The sequence below is a fragment of the Sorex fumeus genome, unplaced genomic scaffold (genome assembly GCF_029834395.1).
Source record: "Sorex fumeus unplaced genomic scaffold, SorFum_2.1 ptg000033l, whole genome shotgun sequence".
Taxonomy (NCBI): Eukaryota; Metazoa; Chordata; class Mammalia; order Eulipotyphla; family Soricidae; genus Sorex; species Sorex fumeus.
This window is the reverse complement of record NW_026606090.1, coordinates 24246792-24266867: the sequence shown is the minus strand read 5'-3', so window position 1 is coordinate 24266867 and position 20076 is coordinate 24246792.

Here is a 20076-nt window from a genome sequence, read left to right as displayed (position 1 = left end):
CTGAAAAGTCTATTGTCCTAGTATAAAATGAACCATAAAATGGAAAGTAGCCTTTGATTCTTGATAGGTTACTTAAAACTTTTACAAAATATTCCAACTAATGCCAAATCTTTTAATAGGCATTTAAGTCTAATAGTTCTGCTTTAAATATGACTTAAAATTATGCCACCAAAATGGTGTCCTTTATACCTTTCCCAAACTACAACATCATAGAGTTAATTTCCAGTTTTTATAATATTACTGCACACCCTCCCTGACTTACATCAAGATCCTTTAAGCCAAAAGGAAATTCACTCTGTGGATTTAAATGCAAGCTTCATTTACTGCTACAGAAAGTCTCATACAACTCATTTGTACTTCTACAAAAAAAAAATTTTTTTTCCTAGCCTTTTTATGAGATGAATAGAAATTGACACAACTCTTAAAGGAAAAAAAAATCCTCTTAAAAAAAAAGTATCTCCAACTGCAGGTACTATCTTTTGCAAATGTTCCTATATTTTTCTTTCATTTGTCTTGGGAAAGGGATATTGTCAAATCACTAAAATAAGGTTTCCTTTGGATTAAAAATATTGGGTTTATTACAAACATTTTCCTTTACTTGACAGAAATTCTCAACATTGGCACTAAGAAGTACAGGTAGAATATTAAAATGGTATAATAGGTGTTGCTAGTATTTCCCACTTTTGGCTAGCTTCTCAGTTTCAACACATTTTAAAGTCCTTTGATGTGTTTGTTTTCTTTCTTACCAGCTGAGTTTCTTAGCCCCTCTGTAAAGGGGTTGAACAATATTGCTATCAGATGGACTGAAGTTGAAGCTCAGAGGTCTCTGTTCTAGATCTGTGAAGGTCACAGGAGCCAGGAGAAGCTGAGAAACAAGGTTTCTTGGGCCCACTGTGCAGCCCATTTCCATTAATTTTCCTCATGAAACATTGCAACGTTCTGAATCCTTGTAACTTCCACCGACTGGATTAGAGGTGACATCTACAGCGAGTGGGAGAGCAAATTGTTGTCCTGCTGTAGTGACACAATGTGATTAGCCCTTTGGTGTTAGTTGCCATAGCGCTGTATTTGAAAAAATCAATGCTTTAGCCGAAAGCTGAATGGCCACCGTTTCCGCAGTTTCCACTGTTTTGTCTGCATAGAATTTTCCTGAACTACGAGCAAAAATGTATTTTGTCAAATGTCACAAAGTGAAATGTTTCTAACTTAGGTGTGTTGCACATTTTTGTGTTCTTACTTTTCAAACTCTTTCAAAAGCTGCAGTTATGAAGCTGTTTGGCGGTATTGACAGCATGTGGTGTTTCTCGCAAAAGCAACCCTAGGAGCGCCAGTGTCTCCTTTGGACTCTTCCCATCCCCCTCCAGGGCGTCAGCAAGATGGAAAGGGCAATGTGTACGCTGTATTTTTCTAAAGGGAAAAGGGGATGGAAATCAGACCTGGCCGTTAGTCACTAGTGTGTAGTACTGTGATCTGAAGTAGGAAATTTAACTCACATTAGAATAATTGTGGTTTTTGAAGCAGCTACTTTGCTTTTTCCTTTTGCTGTGAAGATCATGGATTTGGAATGTCCTCGTGAGGTGGCCTAAGACACTCCAGTGTCTTAGAACCCGGCCTCCATCTGAACCCAAAGACAAAAACAGCTGTAAGCTTCATGTGCTTAAACTTCAAAAGTTCCCTCCCAAATCCCTAAGAATGAGTTTACTAGGTTTACAACTTATTTTCTAAAAATGCATCACCTTGAATTACAAAATATGATCACTAAATTTGGTAATGCAATCCCTTGCACGAATAGAAATGTCATAAATAATTTATAAGAAGCGTGATTTACTATGAACGTGATCTGCTCCAAATTTTGCAAACCCTCAGAAGTATTGCACCTCTCAAGCATTATTTATGTACAAATTCCAAAACTGGATGAATTATATACAATTTCTTGAGACAAGAAGATAGAGATTTAACTGTGATTTCAAGAATCATAAAATACACATAATCCCGATGTCAAGGTAAATTTGTTAGCAAAATATCATGCCTTACGACCCCATTACTGAAACAGACCTTACAATTAGAAATACACCTAATAATACCCATCTAATCAGGAGCTCTGCTGAAGAAAAGAAATTACCATTTACCAGAAACACTCTCCAAGGCCAATACTAGATTATGTTAGCCACTCCCATTCGAAACTTCCCTAGAAGAGGTAGGGAAAAAATATGGCAATATTTGAACAGAAAACAAGCGTCTCCTTTTTCTAAAGTAAAACAAAGGCTTACTTAAAAATTTCTATTCTTAGGGCTGGAATGATAGTACAGTGGGTAGGGCATTTTGCCTTGCATGTAGCCCACTGGGGTTCCATCCCCAGCATCCCATATAGTCCCCCAAGCACCATCAGGAGTCATTCCTGAGAGCAGAGCCAGAAGTAATCCTGAGAGCCGCTGGTGTGCTCCCTGTCCCCCCAAAGTTTCATTCTTCATAATTGGCACATTAGTTAAATTGACCTAAAACTAGTGCGAATATAAACAAAAGAAAAATGGACTCATTCTTCTGACCCAAACTCCAAAAAACTATGAGTAATTGTTTACTTCCACTTCTGTATGGAAGAATTTTCAAACAGATTTTGTTTTGTTCTGTTTATTTTGGGAAGATGCGTGGGGGGCGGGGGGGGGGGTGTTCTTCCAAGTGATTCATATCTCAAGCCCATACCACTCTCAACTTTATTTGATGTGTTCAAAGACGGAAAAAAAAAAGTAGGTCTGAACACTTAATTTGACATGAAGCTGAAGGAGGGGGGTAAGCCAGAGCTGAGAGTTTGAATAAAGCATGGCCTTGGCTTCATACCACACTTTTTGTGCCTTGTATTATCAATGTAAATTCTGAATGTTGTACAGTAAATACTTGGATGGACTTCTTAGAGAAGGCTGCACTGGCTTCTTTTTCAGCACATGTACATATCTATAAATATATATACATATATATTTGGTAATGCCAAACAGCTGTGTTATATTGTATTGAACAAAATGGACAGTTTGGATGTTTTATGTAGAGTTTGCAAAAAACAAAAAAAAAACAAACAAAACTGGATGGCTACTGACTTTTCAAGATAAATGTACAGACGCAATTACTGCATATCAGTTATTTATGAATAAAGAGTCTTTTATTGACATTTTAGGATATTCCATGAGTGGAACTTTGAAATCCCAAAGAGAAGTCCCTCTTACCCTCCTGCCACAGCTTAATAGGAACTGGGATATCCAAACAGCTCTTAATATACTGTACCTCAAGGGGGCTGGAGCTGTAGTACAGTGGGTAGGGCATTTGCTTTGCATGCAGCCGACCTGGGTTCGATTCCCAGCATCCCATATGGTCCCCTGAGCACCACCAGGAATAATTCCTAAGTGTAGAGCCAAGAGTAACCCCCTGAGCACCGCTGGGTGTGACCCAAAAAAGCAAAAAAAAAAAAACTGTACCTCACCTCTCCTATGGCCACAAGACTGAGGCAATGATAAGGCTAGCAAAAGAAAAATGAAATTATCCTCTCACGTTCCCACCTCCACACACATATACACACATTTTTTCTTGGATTATAATTTTATGAACTCTCAGATGCTATTGCCATACCAGCTTGAAGGAAGTAAACTTTTATTCCTCGAAATGTTTATTATAGATGATAGAGATAAGTGTTACGCTTCTCTACAGGAAAGTGATAAGATATTGCAATAACGATATTGCGCTCTTCAAATATATCTTGATTGGTGAAATAGTTTTTAAATAATGGGGCTAGGGATGGAGTGTTGCAACAGGTAGTGCATTTGCCCTGCAAGCGATCGGCACAGGTTTGGTCCCTGCCACCATATGGTTCGCCCAACACCATCAAGAATCCCTGCCCATAAGTTCTGAATGCCAACCGGGTGTGGGCCAAATAGGGCGTTCGCCTTACAAGCGGCCAACATGGCCGACCCGAGTTCGATTCCTCCGCCCCTCTCGGAGAGCCCGGCAAGCTACCGAGAGTATTCGATATGCCAGACACAGTAACAACAAAGTCTCCAATGGAGACGTTACTGGGCCCGCTCGAGCAAATCGACGATCAACGAGAGGGCCTTTACCTTTACCTTTTAAAAACTAAAACAGAATAATGAAAGCTCACAAGAATATAATCCTAATTTAGAGCTAGCTAGCTAGAAGCAGTTTTAATAGAATGAGCAACTAAAAAATATTGTTTTTTCCTTAGATTTTTATTAGTGAATGAGGTACAGTTGTAGACTTACAAATTTTTGTGCTTAGGTTTCAGTTATACAATGATCGAATACCCATCCCTCCACCAGTGCCCATTCTCCACCACCACCAGTCCCAGTATCCCTCCCACCCGCCTTCCCCCCATCCCCCATCCCACCCTACCACTGTGGCAGGGCATTCCCTTTTGTTATCTCTCTCCTTTTGAGTGCTGTGGTTTGCAAAAGAGACATTGAGTGGCAATCTTGTTTGGACTATAGTCTACTCTCATCACGCATGGGCAACTAAAATATATTTTACGATGCCTTTTTGTTGGTTATTAAAAGGAAGAAAAAATAGGTATTTTTTAAAAGATTTTTATTTAAAAAATTACTATTACCAAAGGATGATAAGTGTCCCCTCACCCCCTCCCCCACACACACAAATTCTTTGGAAAGGTATGAATGAAATGAAACACTTCCCTATCATAAAGGTATAAATATTATTTGTATGATGCCAAATGTATGTGACAGATTTTCATGAGAAGAGTATATGTAACATTTACTAAAATAATTTTTCATTTCAGGAACTGTGAATTACAGTGCTGCTGATGGTAGTCATGCATCAAATATTCCAGCACCATGCCCTTCAGCACCACACCCCCCATACTGCCTGCTTCCCTCCATCCTTCCACTACTGTCCCAGTGGCCCCAGACACTCCACTCTCCCATCCCACCATGGTTAATACCAGTTGCCAGTTCCTGTTGCCTTTGTACAGTTGTAGCTCCTTACTATTTTTCTTTATATCCTACATATAAGAAAGTGCCATTAGATTCTCTTATGAATGTCAATGAGGGATAGAACTATTCACAAAGTGGCTATGAATAGTTCTGTTGCTCTTTCTGACCTCTAAGTAGTGTTTTACATGGAATAAAATAAACTCCAGTCACTGGTAATTTGCAGTAATGAAAAGTAGGTAAGTGAGGTTTTTTTCCACTCTGGAGAAGCCCGTGTTCCCTCCTGTCCCCTCTTATTCCTCCTTCTCTTACCTCATATCTGAGTAAATGTTTTCAACAAAAATTATTTTGCTTCACTAAAGAAATAAAGTGAGTAAATCCATATGTTTAGGGATAACCAAAACAAGAACTTCAAAATTATTTAAATCAGTAGAACAAATTGATTCAGTTGAGTTGGTCAAACAGACTTTTTTGTTTGGGGACCACAGCAGGAAGTGCTGAGGTTCTTCTGGTTACTCCTGGTGTGGTGCTCAGAGGGCTCATGTGGTCCTGGGATTTAAACCTGGGGATTCCATATGCAAAAGCGTGTGTTTCAGTCCATTCAGCCAACTCACTGGCCAAATAAAACAGAAAACTGTGAATGGTATAGAGATCCAATTCACTTACTCCTCTGATGAATTTGAACCCTTTATATTTCAAATGCCAAATAATTTCTACATTTTTATTTTTAAAAATTCTCAGAAACTAATTCCGAATAAATTTAGCCTAGGCTAATTTATGTTTGCTCTAACATTTAGAGTTCAAATTCTGAAAGGACTTATTCAAAATATCTTATTAGATCTAGATAAATAGAGGGACTAAGGTGCATGCCTTGCATGAGGCTGGCCCCAATTTAATCTCGAGTACCACATGGTCCTCCTGCACCATTGGGTTGGTCTGAATAATCCCTTGAAGCCACAACACTCAAGTATCAGTGCACCCTTCTACTGTCATGTTAAACCACAAGCCAGGTTGGCTGGAAATCACCACTCACCGTGCGTGGCATTGGAACACTGCTGTTTCAAATCCTGATTTTTATTTGATATTTCATAATAGGCAAGATATTTAACATTTCTACTTCATAATAAAGATGTAATAAAGTTTTCAACCCTTTTCAAAATAAAGAATAAATGTGCTGGGGGTGGGGTGGCAGGGGTGGGATTTGGGCGGTAAGGGGCAGTAAATGGAAAAGAAGACATAAACCCCCTAGCGCACATGATAGTACTTTGTAAGCAACAAATGGGTCGGGGGTTTTTTGTGTGTCTTATTTTGTAGAGGCAGTATGAATAATAGCTCGGGTGCTAATCACCAATCTTTTCCTCTCTGTGAACTGACCTATAGGAGCTAGGTAAATAGTACTGGGGTCGAGGAACTTTCTTTATGATTACCTGACACTAATTCAATGCCAGGCAACACATATATAACCCCTGAAGAATACTAGGAGTCAAACCTGAGTACAGATCCCAGACTCTTAAGTTCTTCTGAGTATATTCTTAAAATATTTTTAAAGAAAACAAGAAGAAAATAAACTACCTTTATTAGGAGATAACCATGTCAAGAACATTGGACACAAAGCAAATGTTCAAGAAATTGCATCCCCAGTTAACTCTGGCTGGTTCTCCTTCTGAACAAAGACATACTATATAATGCATTATATTAATAAAGTAACAAGGTTAAAGATGTACTCAATGTTAATATCCTTTTGATTACTGAAAATTATTTTAGAAAAACAGACTTTCTATCCCAGGAAAAAAAAGTGAACTGAAATTTGTTTTTCAAATAAAAATCACCAATACTTAATACAGTGAGCTTAAACAACTATCCTAATATAGTTCCATATATTCAAGCACAAATAATGATTTTAGGAGACAATAAATCTGGAGCAGATAATAATAATACATATTTCAAGGGTATCACTGAAACATTTTGTTTTAAATCATTGTGATCTTGTCTGATAGGTATGCTTTCAGTGAGATGACCCATCTTCTGGTTTCCAGACAACACAAAACATAATAATTTGCACAAGTGAAACATTAAGAGCTGTTATCTTCTATCTAGGCCCTCTGCTACCAGTTGTGCTTCATAAATAAAAGAGAGTGACTCACACTTCTTGGAGCTCACTCTTTACATCACAATAATCATGCATCAAACATGTTATGAGCACAGGTCAGTAAAGGCCCACTGCATCCATGTTCTGTTATGTGAAAGAAAGTTTCATGGACAAGGTATCACTGAATAGGACACACAGCTAATGTTTTAAAATAGCTATTTCTAGCTATTTTAAAGACTTTATAATTTCTCATTGTTTGTGGCTAAGCATAATAATGATTACCATTTTTATTCTCAAAATATCTGTGTCAACAAGGAGGTTGTCCAGATCTGAACCTCACCTTGATTGATATCAACTGGACACATCCATGTATCTCCACAGTGGGAAGCATTATTCACTAGTTTGGCTTTTCTATAAAAGTAGTCTGTCTGGGACATTGGCTGAAAAACAAGGATGGCAAGCCTTGCTCCTCTATTTGATGACCCACTATGTTAAACGACTGGTATGCTTACAGTAAAGGCAGAAAAGAAAGGATGCAGTCTTTCGAAATCTAGTCTTGTAACACTATAATTCTGTGATGTTCTATTGACCAGTAAAGACTTTGAAAGACCAGCTCATTCAAGGGATGAGGATGGGGAAATAGAATCTACCTCTTATGGAATTTGTTGCAAAATCATAGTGTAAAGGAAGTAGACATAGAAAGGGAAGGGGAGAAGAATTTAGGTCACGGTTTCATCATCTTCATCAGAGCTGAGTAAGAGTTTGTCAGACAAAAATGAAAAAAAAAATTCAAAAAAGGAATCAACTCTAGGGGCTGGTGCAATAGCACAGCGGGTAGGGCATTTGTCTTGCACATAGATGACCCAGCATCCCATATGGTCCCCCAAGCACTGCCAGGATTAATTCCTGAGTGCAGAACCATGAGTAACCCCTGTGCATTGCTGGGTGTGACCCAAAAAACAAAAAAAGAGAGAGATAAACTCTAGGGTTGGAGAGATAGTACAATGAGAAGAGCTCTGGCCTTGTACGCAGTCCACCTAGAGTCAATTTCCAGCACCCCAGAGAGTCCGCTGAGTCCCCAAATCCCACCAGGAGTGATCTCTAAGCACAAAGCCAGTAGCGAGCCCTGAGCATAAATGGGTATGGCTTTGAAAATAAGCAAAAACAAAAGAGATCAACTTTGATAAACATATTAATAAGCTTCTACTAGGAAAGGCTTCCAAAGTGCTTGTTTTAACTCTTCTTTTTATGGACCCCAGGAGCTTCTACAATGGCACATTTTAGACTTCTCTGTTCCTTACTACTGATACTATTGTGGTGGTTGAGGGAAAACTGAGTTATTCATGATTATAGATGTTTCTTTAATGTGACATCCCTGAAGGACTAACATAATTGGAGTCATCACTCTTTAAATACACTCACTATACTAAAACTTCATATGAAGTCACTCATTTAGTTCCCAACCAACCAAATGAAGTTGTACTATTAATACTTTTTGAATAGGGAAGCTGAATAAAAGAGAAGTTATATTAATATAAATTTTTTAAATCAGTCATCCAGGGCTAATTAAATGTTTGCAACACTTTTCAAATATCTATCTACCCACTAACTCCTGTTGAATGAACATGTGGAAATATTTCTCAGTTCATGTTTAGGAATTCACTTTTCCAAATATGTGTTGAACATAATTTGTAACTTCATCTAAAATTAATTTAGTGCCAGTTTTCTTCCATCATTTTTGCCCTCTTCTAATAATTTCATAGTACTTTGCAAATTTTCTCATTGCCAAACATAGAACAAACCCATGTCACACTTTTTAACAATCTCGTCCTTTCCTATGAATACTTAATCTAATCATATTTCTCTATAACTAATAAAAATGCACACAACACAAGCTCTTTTTCTCAACCTTATGATGACAATTTCTAAAAACTGGAGACATCTTTACAAGTAATGGATTGCTTTACATTAAATAAGCTTGCTCTAAGCTCAGAGAAAAATTCAATGCATGCATCCTTTCAAAGGAGTGAGTGAGAATCCATTTATGAATAAGATACTGGATTGAGTAGTTCAATGGAAAGGCCCAGAGAAGACTACAAGGCACTAACTAAAGATTCCAATCTTAGCTCTCACACCTACCACTGGAGCCTCAGACCATTCCTTTTATTTCTTGAGTGTCAATTTCCACATCTGTAAAATGAACATCATGAATATCCTGTCCTATTTCCTATATTTGTCACAGTCAGGATCAAAAAAATACTCTGGATGAAAAAATAAAACTAGTCTATAAAGTTCTATGCAGGTATTTTCAACAAGGAGAACTTCAGAGTGACACTCAGCAGGGAACAAAGTATCAAAATATTTTTAGATCAAATTAATTGTTAGACAAAGCAGGCTAAAAAAAGTGACCTAGGGCTTGTTCTTTTATCTCCTCTGATCCTATGTAAGTTTACAAAAGAAAGAGGTGCGATGGGGGCGCATGGGGGACTCTAGCGTTTGGTGGCAGAGCCGCCTCCACAGGCCGGTCCATGGCTGAGGTGGGAGAAGGATGAGGGGAACGAGAAACAGGAATCAGGAACGAGAAACAGGAACGGGGTCCCAGGCTGGTTGGTAGTCGGTTTATCTCTCTCTCTTCCCTGGTAGTCTGATCTCTCCCTTCACTGCACCGTCGTAGTCGTCCTTTTGGTCTTATTCCTGGTCATCACAGTTCCATCATCCTAGTTTCCTCATAGCCCTCAAAGACCCCCTGCTTCCAGTCATCTTCATTGCCTGGTTCTCCTTCTAGTCCCAAATTTCCAAAGTTTCAGTTCTCTTCCTCCAGTCTTCAACGTCTCATCATCGACTTTGTAGTCCCCAAGGTCTAGTCTTCAGCATCTAGTCCCGGATGTCTTCAACATCTCCAACATCTCTTACCCCTTACCACACAGTTATCTAGAAATCATGAAGGGTGGGGATACACAAAGGTGGGGTTGAACATTATCATGATAACAAAGAGATGTAAAGCCTCTCCTACAGGGGATTAAGTCAAGGACAAAATCTCAACTGAAGGTTCAGCACTCCAGATTACCAGGAGATTCTCTCAAGAACAGGATTCCATGCAGGGTGTACTGCTTTCTCCTTTCCTCAGCTAGTGATCCATTTAAACAGTCATAGTAAATGTACTTCTTATAATATTTCTAACAATGCCATTTTGCATAAACACAGTAAGAGATAGATTAAGCTTAAAGTTTGACTCTTCCTGGGGACATCTCACTATGTATTCCAGACCACAGTACTCAGGCCAGGTTAGTCTTTCCTAAACCCAGCAGGGTTCTTATTCAATTACTTCTTTTTGGGGTTATGACAGAGTTTGTCCATCACCTTGCTCTTAACTTATAGTTATATATTTTGGTACTTACCCTGGCTCATTTCGATGCCAGGGTAGTTCACAGCTTGCCCTGAGGCCATTTAGTCACCTGGGGTGCTAGAAACTAAGGGCAGCTGAGGCTTAAGTCAAGTAAATATAATTGGAGTCAATCAACTCCCATGTTACAAAGCATAGCATGAACTGTCTTCCTATGTCTATACAAAAAGGATATTGCTAAATAAACCATGCAAATAACATAAAGGAAAGAGAAAAGCAATATAGGATTATCATTGCTCAATGAAATTGGGTATGCCTCAGTTGCACTGTTGCACTGTGGGAGTCATTCAATAAACCTTAAGCTCTCTGGGGGGCATAAGGGGGGAATCAATGACAACCCAATGTTATTCAACAATCCTAGGTTAAAGAAGTTGGTTAGGATTCCCAGAGAAATAGAGATGGTCTCGTCTCCTTCCATTATATTTCTCAAAATCCAAACACTTTTTTTTATATCTTAAGTATATGTGTTCTTTAGCTTTTGGTTTGGGGGGCCACACCTGGCAGAGCTTGGAGACTGCTCCCCGGTCCCTGTTTGAGGGTTGCTCCTGTGCTCAGGAGAGCAGACAGTGCCAGGGATAAGACATCAGGCTCCAGCAAGCAGAGCATGCAAACCAGTCCTTTTGGTTTTCCCCTTGGCTCTTAATTGTGTCCCTAACCATCTTAAAATGTGAAACATTTTGAAATGATAATGTCAACCCTATACTTGCTACCAATGAGAGAAAAGTTAACATTTCTATTCTAGTTTTTACAGGTTGAAAGCATCATTTCTTTTTATCATCATTTACAATCTTGGCCAAAAAAGTAAACAAGATTACATTTTGTCAGATATTCTGGTCATTATTTTACCCAGGAGTTGCATTTGCTAAAAAAATATTTGTTGATTGGACACTATTGGTAAAATACTTTTTAGCACTAGAGTACAGCCATGAAAAAAGCTAAAAAACACTATTAACACACATATTATAATCTTCTGCAGGGAGACTGAGTAAATAATCAATAAAATCTAAACTACATGGAACAAAACTTTATACATAAAATATAAATTAAGTCAAACATAAAGTAAATTAGACACAGCAAGGAGGAATGATGCTTCTGGAGCTATCTTTCAAGTTATATTTTTCAATAGAATCATCAGAGTTGTTTTCACTGAGAAGATGATTTTCACTAAAAATCTGAAGAAAATTCCTGGTAGAGAAAAATTCAATGCAGAGCAAAGAATAATTGAAAAGATGATTGGGGGTAGAGGTGGGGGGACATGCTCTACTTATTCAAAAATCAGGAAAGTTGATTGCAAAACCAGCCATGAGACTGGAGTCTAAGAGTAGGGCCAAAATTCAGAAGACTAAAGTGTGTGTGTGTGTGTGTGTGTGTGTGTGTGTGTGTGCGTGTGTGTGTGTGTTGGGGATGGGGGGGTGGGGCTCAAGTCGGAATATAAAGATTTGGGTTATAGTCTGTATAAAATGGGAAAATACTGGAAGAATCTAGCAATACTGGAGAATTGGTTACTTAAAATATATTGCGCTGGAGAAAGATAGAAGCAGGTAGACTTCTACCTTCTTCTAGGTAGAGGGAGAAGGGAGTTCTGAGAGTGGGATTTGAGTGGTTGTAATGTAGGTTAGAGGTATTTGAATCATGGTTGTTTTCTAAAGGTAGAACTGACAGAACTTTTTCAATGGATGGATGTTGTGAAACAAAGACAAGAAAATCAGTGATAATGCCAATATTTTGGTCTAGATAATCAAATATAAAGGATTTTTTTTCTGGAATGGAGTCTGGAAGGAAAAGATTTGGAGGAGGGTGGAGATAAGAAATTCTCCTGGCTTATATGTGTTAAGTTCCAAACATTCAAGTGAAAATTTAGAATATACAGCTAGATTACCAGTCTGAAGTTCCGGTAAAAGATACATATTTGGTAGTTATCAAAAAATAAATGGTGTCAAACCCTAGGACCCTCAAACACAGCTAAGAAGGGAGACGACTGGAAAGGAGTGAGCAGTAGGATAAAAATAAATGAGGAGAGTTATGGAAAAAACAGTATAGAATGCGTTACGCAGAAGGGGCAAGGCTAACTGTCTTAAACACTGCTGACAGGACAAGTAAAATGAGGATTAATTTCAGACCTTTGGACTTAGCAATTGAACATTCTTTATGATTGTGTCAAGATCAGTTCTGATTGAGTATTTTAGGAGAAAATCTATTTAAAGAGGAATTAAGAAAAAAAGTAGCAAAGGAGACAGCAAGTATAATCACATTTTAAAAAATGTATTGTGGAGGTGGTGAAACCTATACATATTATAGATGAAAAGAGTGAAACTCATGAGACTCCACAGAACTCTAAATCAATAAATTGATTAAATAATTTTCTTCAAACACTGAAAAGCATTCTATTTACCTGCTTATACCTTTAGAAAATTAATAATATGAATATGAGGCTTGTAGAAGCAGAGAGTCGGGCACTTGTCTTCCACACAGCCAACCCGAGTTTCATCCCCAGCATTCCATGTGGTCCCCAGTGCACCACCTGGAGTAATTCCTGAGCATAGAGCCCCCAAAAAGAAATATTATGAACAATTCTGTGATAATACATTTTAAACTTTACATGAAATAGGTGAAACCTACAAATGTAAATTTTTGAAAGAGTAAGAAGAGATAGAAAAATTAAGGAAATATATAAATAGACCTATATAGGTATAAAATATATGTGTTTGATCCTAAGAAAGACAGTATTATGTAATAAGTTTTGGGGAAGGGATTTGCTTTATAAGGAAGACAGATTTTTAAAAATGGTCAGGGCACCAAAGTGATAGTGTAGCAGCTTGGGTACTTTTCTGGCACTATGCCAACCAGGGTTATGCTATAGCATCCCATACGGTCTACCAAACGCCACCAGGAATGAGCCCTGAGCCAGAGCCAGGAGTAAGTACTGAACACCACTTTGTGTTAACCAAGGAAAAAAAAAAAAGCCAACCAGGGTTATACTATAGTATCCCATAGGGTCTGTCAAACTCCACCAGGAATGATCCCTGAGCTAGAGCCAGGAGTAAGTACTGAACACCACTTTTGTTATCCCCCCCCCAAAAAAAAATCAAACAACCAAACAAAAAAGTGGTTAGAGCTGGAGTTGGAGATGAGGTGTCTCAAAAGGATAGTAAGCAGGTAGGCTGTTTGCCATGCTTGCAGGTGACCCTGAATTCAATCTCCAGCACTGCATATCATCTCCTGAGCCTCTCCAGGAGTGATGTCTGAGCAGTGATACCTGAGTGTAGAGCCAGAAGAAAGCCCTGAGCACAACGGCATCTGATCCAAGCACCTAAATAAACAAATAAATAAAGTGGTTCAAATGAAATGTTGAAACATCTTATGGTAGGGGAAATATTTTGGAAGTCACAAAGCCTTTTTTCTTACAATTTAGACAATTATGAACTTAGGTTGCACAATTCTTTGTTATGAGATGTTGTAGAATGTTTAGTAGCCATTCCTACCTCATACATGCCAATGACACGTATGAATAAGGACAACTCCAAACATTACTAGACATCTCCAAATATTCCTTAGGTGTCAACATTGCTCTTTAATCCAATATGGCTAGTCTATATAAGATATAGCATGATCACGATCACGGTCATCCTGTTGTTCGTCGATTGCCTTGAGCAGGCACCGGTAACGTCTCCTTCATCCTCGCCCTGAGATTCTAAAAAGTGCCACATTCAAGGGCTCTTTCAGGGTTAGGAGAATGAGATCCACCATTGTTACTGGTATTTGGCAAATTGGGTATACCACGGGGAGTTTGCCAGACTCTGCCATGTGGGCAGGTTATATTCGGTAGCCAGCCAGGTTGTCCAAAGCAAAAATGAGATAATAAGATGTCACGTGGCTGTGAATGCGGCCGCGCGCTTTTGGGAGCTGAGTCTTATAGTCTCTGGTCTTGGCCGCTGTTGATGGGATTACATGGCGCCGAGGGGGGGCAATTGGTGGGTGTAACCCCCGCCTACTGGAAGATGGAGGATCTGGGTGGAGGATGCTCAGCCCTGATCTGAGCAGGCTTGGAGATCTCAGTTCCAGGACCCACATGCCTTTGTTCCTCTGCCGGTACCTTCATGTGTGTGGAGAGTGGTGTCAGCATGGTTGTGGATGATTCTGGAGGTCTTTGGCTGCCGGGACTCTGCTCGGGGTGAGGAGGGAAATTCAATCCACCCCCCTCTAAGGGGCCCCGGTGAGGACAGTCAGGCACAGGGGCAGGAGACTCTGTGCTGTTCTCTTCTGGGAGCTGGGTTTTATAGTCTCTGGGTCTTGCAGAGACTTGCAGAGATATAGCAGGAGAGGGAAAATCACTTCTCAGAGTAAAATGAAAATTTAAAGAACTGAATATAGGCAGGTAGAAGAATCATCTATCTGTAATCTCCATAAAGTAAAGCAAGTATATGTTTCATAGAATGACATAAAAATTGTCAGTGACTACGAGGAACTGACTTAAACACCAGTAGATTATCACTGCACAGCTATTCCCGAGTCACACAGCTTGTTATCCTGAGGCCCCAGTTACCAGCCACCTGAGGCCTCACTGCACCCCACTCTGGAGTCTAAGGCACCCCTCATGACTCCAGGGAGTGGCACCCAACACTCGCGTGGTGGAGCACATCATTTCTTTCCATTGATTTTTGGAAATCTCTTTCTCTTCTCTCTTCCTTTTTCCTAACTCCTAAATAAAACTATCTTGCTCACTATTAATTTTATCCTGAAGTTTCTTCTTATGAGAGAAACAATGATCCAGTCCTGGATGGGAACCAGGACTGACTTTTCTTTCTATCATAAAAGAGCATATCCTTTTCACAGTCTAAGAACCACAACTCCTGAATCATTGGATGGTAGAGATCAGTTTCTATGCTACGGGTACCAGGAGCAGTTGGATGGTCACCTGAAGAGAGGGCATAGCACATCCATCCTGATCAGGCAGGAACCCTGCAGACTGCTAGCATTCCTGAACTTTCCCACACTTACCGACATCATGGTGCTATGGCACTGGTGAGTTATTACTGAATCTATTGTTGTTACTCTCTCCTGTTCTAGAACACCCTTTTGCACTCACCAGTAACACTTAAAAAAAGAAAATTAACAACACAAAAAATATTATTGCTCAGATCACTAATATAATTCATGCTGTTAAATAAAACATTTTCCACAGAGCCAAATATGTCTCACATGCAAAGATAAGAATATGCTTAAGGTTTAGTTGACTCGTTAATGGAGAAACTGGTAACATGTGAAAGTGAGTTCAGTTAGGAATCTGAAACACATGTGTGCATATATATATATATATATATATGTATGTATATATATGTGTGTACATTGAAATTCTGAAATGAAAGGGATGATTTAGGCAAAATGGATTATTACATAAGGCAATCATAGATAAAATAACATTAATTCATGTATTGATATCTTATGTGATTATAACAGTAATTTTTGGGCTCGGGAAATGACTGAAAGGAGTAAAAGCTCAGAGCATGCATGTTCTATCCCTGATCCCACTGAAAGCAAGCCCTGAGCACCTAGCCAAGTATTGATCCCATATTATGGTTATCTTTTCTGTAGCATAGAGTTTAATTATAGCTAGAAAAATGCATTATCATAAATTTTGCCTCCATTATGAAGGACTGCCACTGAAATTCCTTCCAGTTTTGTACAGTGTAACTTCATCTGCCATAAAGTTGAGATATAATCAAATCAATAAAAGTCAGTCAAATGAACACTTCTCTATGAATAAACGAACTTGTAGAGAGGCAGAAAACATCAGCACTTGACTGAAGAGGCACTTCTTTCTTTTTTTCCCTGTGAAGAAGATTTTGTCAACTTTTTCTTGACACTGCTTTCAATAGTTGGAAATCTGTTAGACACGTTCTGCTTGTGCCTAATCTCTCATCAACTTCCCAAAGTGCTTCTTTGTTTTGTTGTTTTTGTTTGGTGCCCGAAAATTGTCCTATTTTCCTCTTTCTATCAACATCAGTGACAAGATCTGAAGACAGTTGGGGAAAAATGAGGCTGTATGCCAACTTCTACAATCTCTGTCTTTGCCTGTGTAAGCAATCATCAATCCTGAATTTGACTAAGGGTTGTTTTTCCTGTTACTATAAAATGGTTAGTCTGTTGGGGGTAGGAGGTGTTTAAAGAAAGAAAAAAAAAAGTCAGTTAACTATGTGCAGTTTCATCCATCACTGACACATTCCAATTCCCCTAGTTTTCTTTCCTTTTTATTTTTCTCCCACTTTCAATATAATTAGACTCAGGGGAACTTAATATTTGTCTTCAATTATTTTTAAGTCTGTCATGTGAAAGATAGATTAGACCAGTTCTTCCTGGTCTCAAGTCGTGAAACTAGGACCAATTCTCCAGAAATTACAAGGTGATATTTTTATTCCTTAGAGCAAGTATAGTTTACATGGACTTAATCAAAACTGTGATGGGCTTTGAAGGAGTCTTAAATATTCTGAAAATTTTGGTTTTTGATTTTCATTGAAACATGAAAATGGTGTCAAGCTCTCTTGGTCAGACATTGTTTAGTCTTGAATAAGTTCTTCCTCCTCGTGTTCCCAACTAGTTTGGGATTTTTGCCCTCTTTCCTTCCATTAAAGTCTTGTTTCTTCCCACTAAGTAAATATTTATCTCATAAATCAGGGAAGAGCAAATTGTTTTGGCAAGACCAGAGGGTAAACACTAGGCTCAAAGTATCTCACTGTCTGTTTAAACTCTCAACCATGCCACTAATAGGAAGTGTAAACACACTGATCTTATGTGAATGCCAAGTGTGACCATGTTGCAATAAAACTTTACTTTTACTTGTGGCCACTGAAATTTGATTCCCATATAATTTTGGTGTCACATATCACTTATCTTTCATGTCAAACACTTCATCTTATTTATATATTCCTAACTCATAATCTGGAAGCAGCCTATTTTTTGATAAAGGTCCATACTTTGCCCGGCTCATCCTAGTCTCTCACTGTAGGAACCAAAGAAGAGAAACGCTTAAAGATCATTTCTCAGTCCGTTTCTTCAACTGATACAACAGATTCATTGACAGCTCAAAGGGCACCTGCCACCCTGATAATTTGAGATTTGGGGAAGAAATATCCTACTGTTCAATCAAGTCTTAGTGTCTTATTTTTATCTAAGTGGAAAGTCTTATAAAGTGATTTCACTGAAGCTATGATGATGACAGGTGTATAAGTCTTGAACACAGCATCTGGAGTAAAGGCCAGAGACACCAATCAGGAAAGAGGGAGCAGAATTTTATTAATTACCCAAACTCTGAGACTCCTCACAGCCCTAGAGTGGCAGTAGTTCTACATGTCAGAAAGCTCTGCAGGGATAAATTATTCTGTAGCCTGCCTCACAGTACCATTTGGCTGCTCAGATACCACATTACTGCCCTGTAAAACCAGAGCTTCCCTTTCTAGTATTGTTCATTTCAAGCTTAAAAAGCATAATAGATCACAATAAAGACTCTTTTTATAAGAAACGCTTAAAGATCATTTCTCAGTCCATTTGGTAGCACTTATGTTAATATCATCAACTCAGGTCCCCAAAAGGTAGTATCAAAAAATTTCAATAGAATTTTGAAGATTTCATCTAAGAGTTTTGGTGACAGCTTTTCATTTTAAGAAAACAGCAGAAGAAAGAGGCTCTTTAATACCAGAATCTTTTTTTTATCTATTTGCTTCAATATGTGTCCATCATTGGCACACACCAGTTCCCCTATTTTTCTTTCTGTTCTAGTCCTTTTCCATTTTCAGTGTAATTAAGACCTTGTGGGGACTGAATATTTGTCTCAAACATTTGAAAATATTTTTCTTCATTTATTTTATGGGTCTTCTTCCCTTGCTCTGCCCCTCACCCCTCCCTCTTTTTTTCCTTTATGTTTAGGAATAAAACCATTTTTAAAATTTTTTGGGCTGGAGCAATAGCACAGTGGTAGGGCATTTGCCTTACAAGCGGCCAACATGGTCAACCCGAGTTCGATTCCTTCGCCCCTCTCAGAGAGCCTGGCAAGCTACCAAGAGTATTTCGCCCACAGGGCAGAGCCTGGCAAGCTACCTGTGACGTATTCGATATGCCAAACACAGTAACAACAAGTCTCATGATGGAGACATTACTGGGCCCACTCGAGCAAATCGATGAACAATGGGAAGACTGTGACCATTAAAATTTTTATATAAGAAAAATATAAAGAAATATTTGAAATATTTGAAAATCAGTCTGCTGGGATATAGATTAGACTTGTCCCAAGTTGTACAATTACAGTACCAAGTGGTACAATTTAAACCAATTCTGCAGAAGTTATAGAGAGATGTATAATACTCACAATGATAGTGTCAACAATATTATTGATTTTTATAAATGACAATATTAACTAATAAATGAAATATTCTAGATTTTTATCTAAAATGGCTAAAACCAAAGTACAGTTTGGTTGCAGTGGGGCTGTGCAGTGGGCTTTGTGGATCTGACTTGTGTTCCATGGTAACTTGTAGTCTAAGATAGCTACAAGGATATGGAATTCACGCAGAGAACGTTTGAAGCTAATCAAATAAATTTAATATACCAAACATATAAAACATCACAAATGCATGTTCCCCGGGAAAAATATGCACAATGACATGTTACATGGAATTTCAAACATAAAAAAAAATTTCATATGTGCAATAGCACAGGCTGGAGCGATAGCACAGCGGTAGGGCATTTGCCTTGCACGCAGCCAACATGGCCGACCCGAGTTCGATTCCTCCGCCCCTCTCGGAGAGCCGGCAAGCTACCGAGAGTATCTCGCCCATACGGCAGAGCCTGGCAAGCTCCCCGTGACGTATTCGATATGCCAAACACAGTAACAACAAAGTCTCCAATGGAGACGTTACTGGGCCCGCTCGAGCAAATTGATGATCAACGGGAGGGCCTTTACTTTACTTTACTTTACTTTATATGTGCAAATAAGACCAAGCAATTTTAGAGCTGCATATACCTAAACATTTAAACATAAAAATGGATGTGAATTGACATAGCAGATAAACCTAAACCAATGACTTCTGAGTGAAGGAAAAAAACAACATTACAGAAAGTTAAAAGATGCTTTCACTATTCATCTGAGATATTTGGGTGAGTGAGGACAAAGGAGAGAGCACAGAGAGATAGAAGCAAAGATCATTAAAACAGTAAGTGATCTGTATCTATATTTTTTTATAGAACAGTGGCTCTGTATCTATATATTTTTTATACCTTTACAATGCTTCAATTGTTTTATTTAACTACATATGTACCATGACTTAGGCAAAACAGAAAATCAGTGCAATTATGTGGAAGCTTAAATATATATTAGTCTTCATTTAAGCTATCTTTAAAAGCCTACAAGTTAACAGTTTAAGAAAATGAAATGAACCAACAAAAATTAAAAGAGCAGGAAAGGATCAGGACATAGTAAGGATAAATCTGGTAGAGTACTGGTAGCTAAAGTCGTATATCTGAAAAAATTGAACCCTCGGCTCAGAGGACAGAAGTCTTCAATAGAAGAAACAAAAATGCTTAAGCATTCAGAGTCAAAGGTGTACGTTTGAAATGCACCAGTTCAAGAAGTATTTTTTGATTACATATTA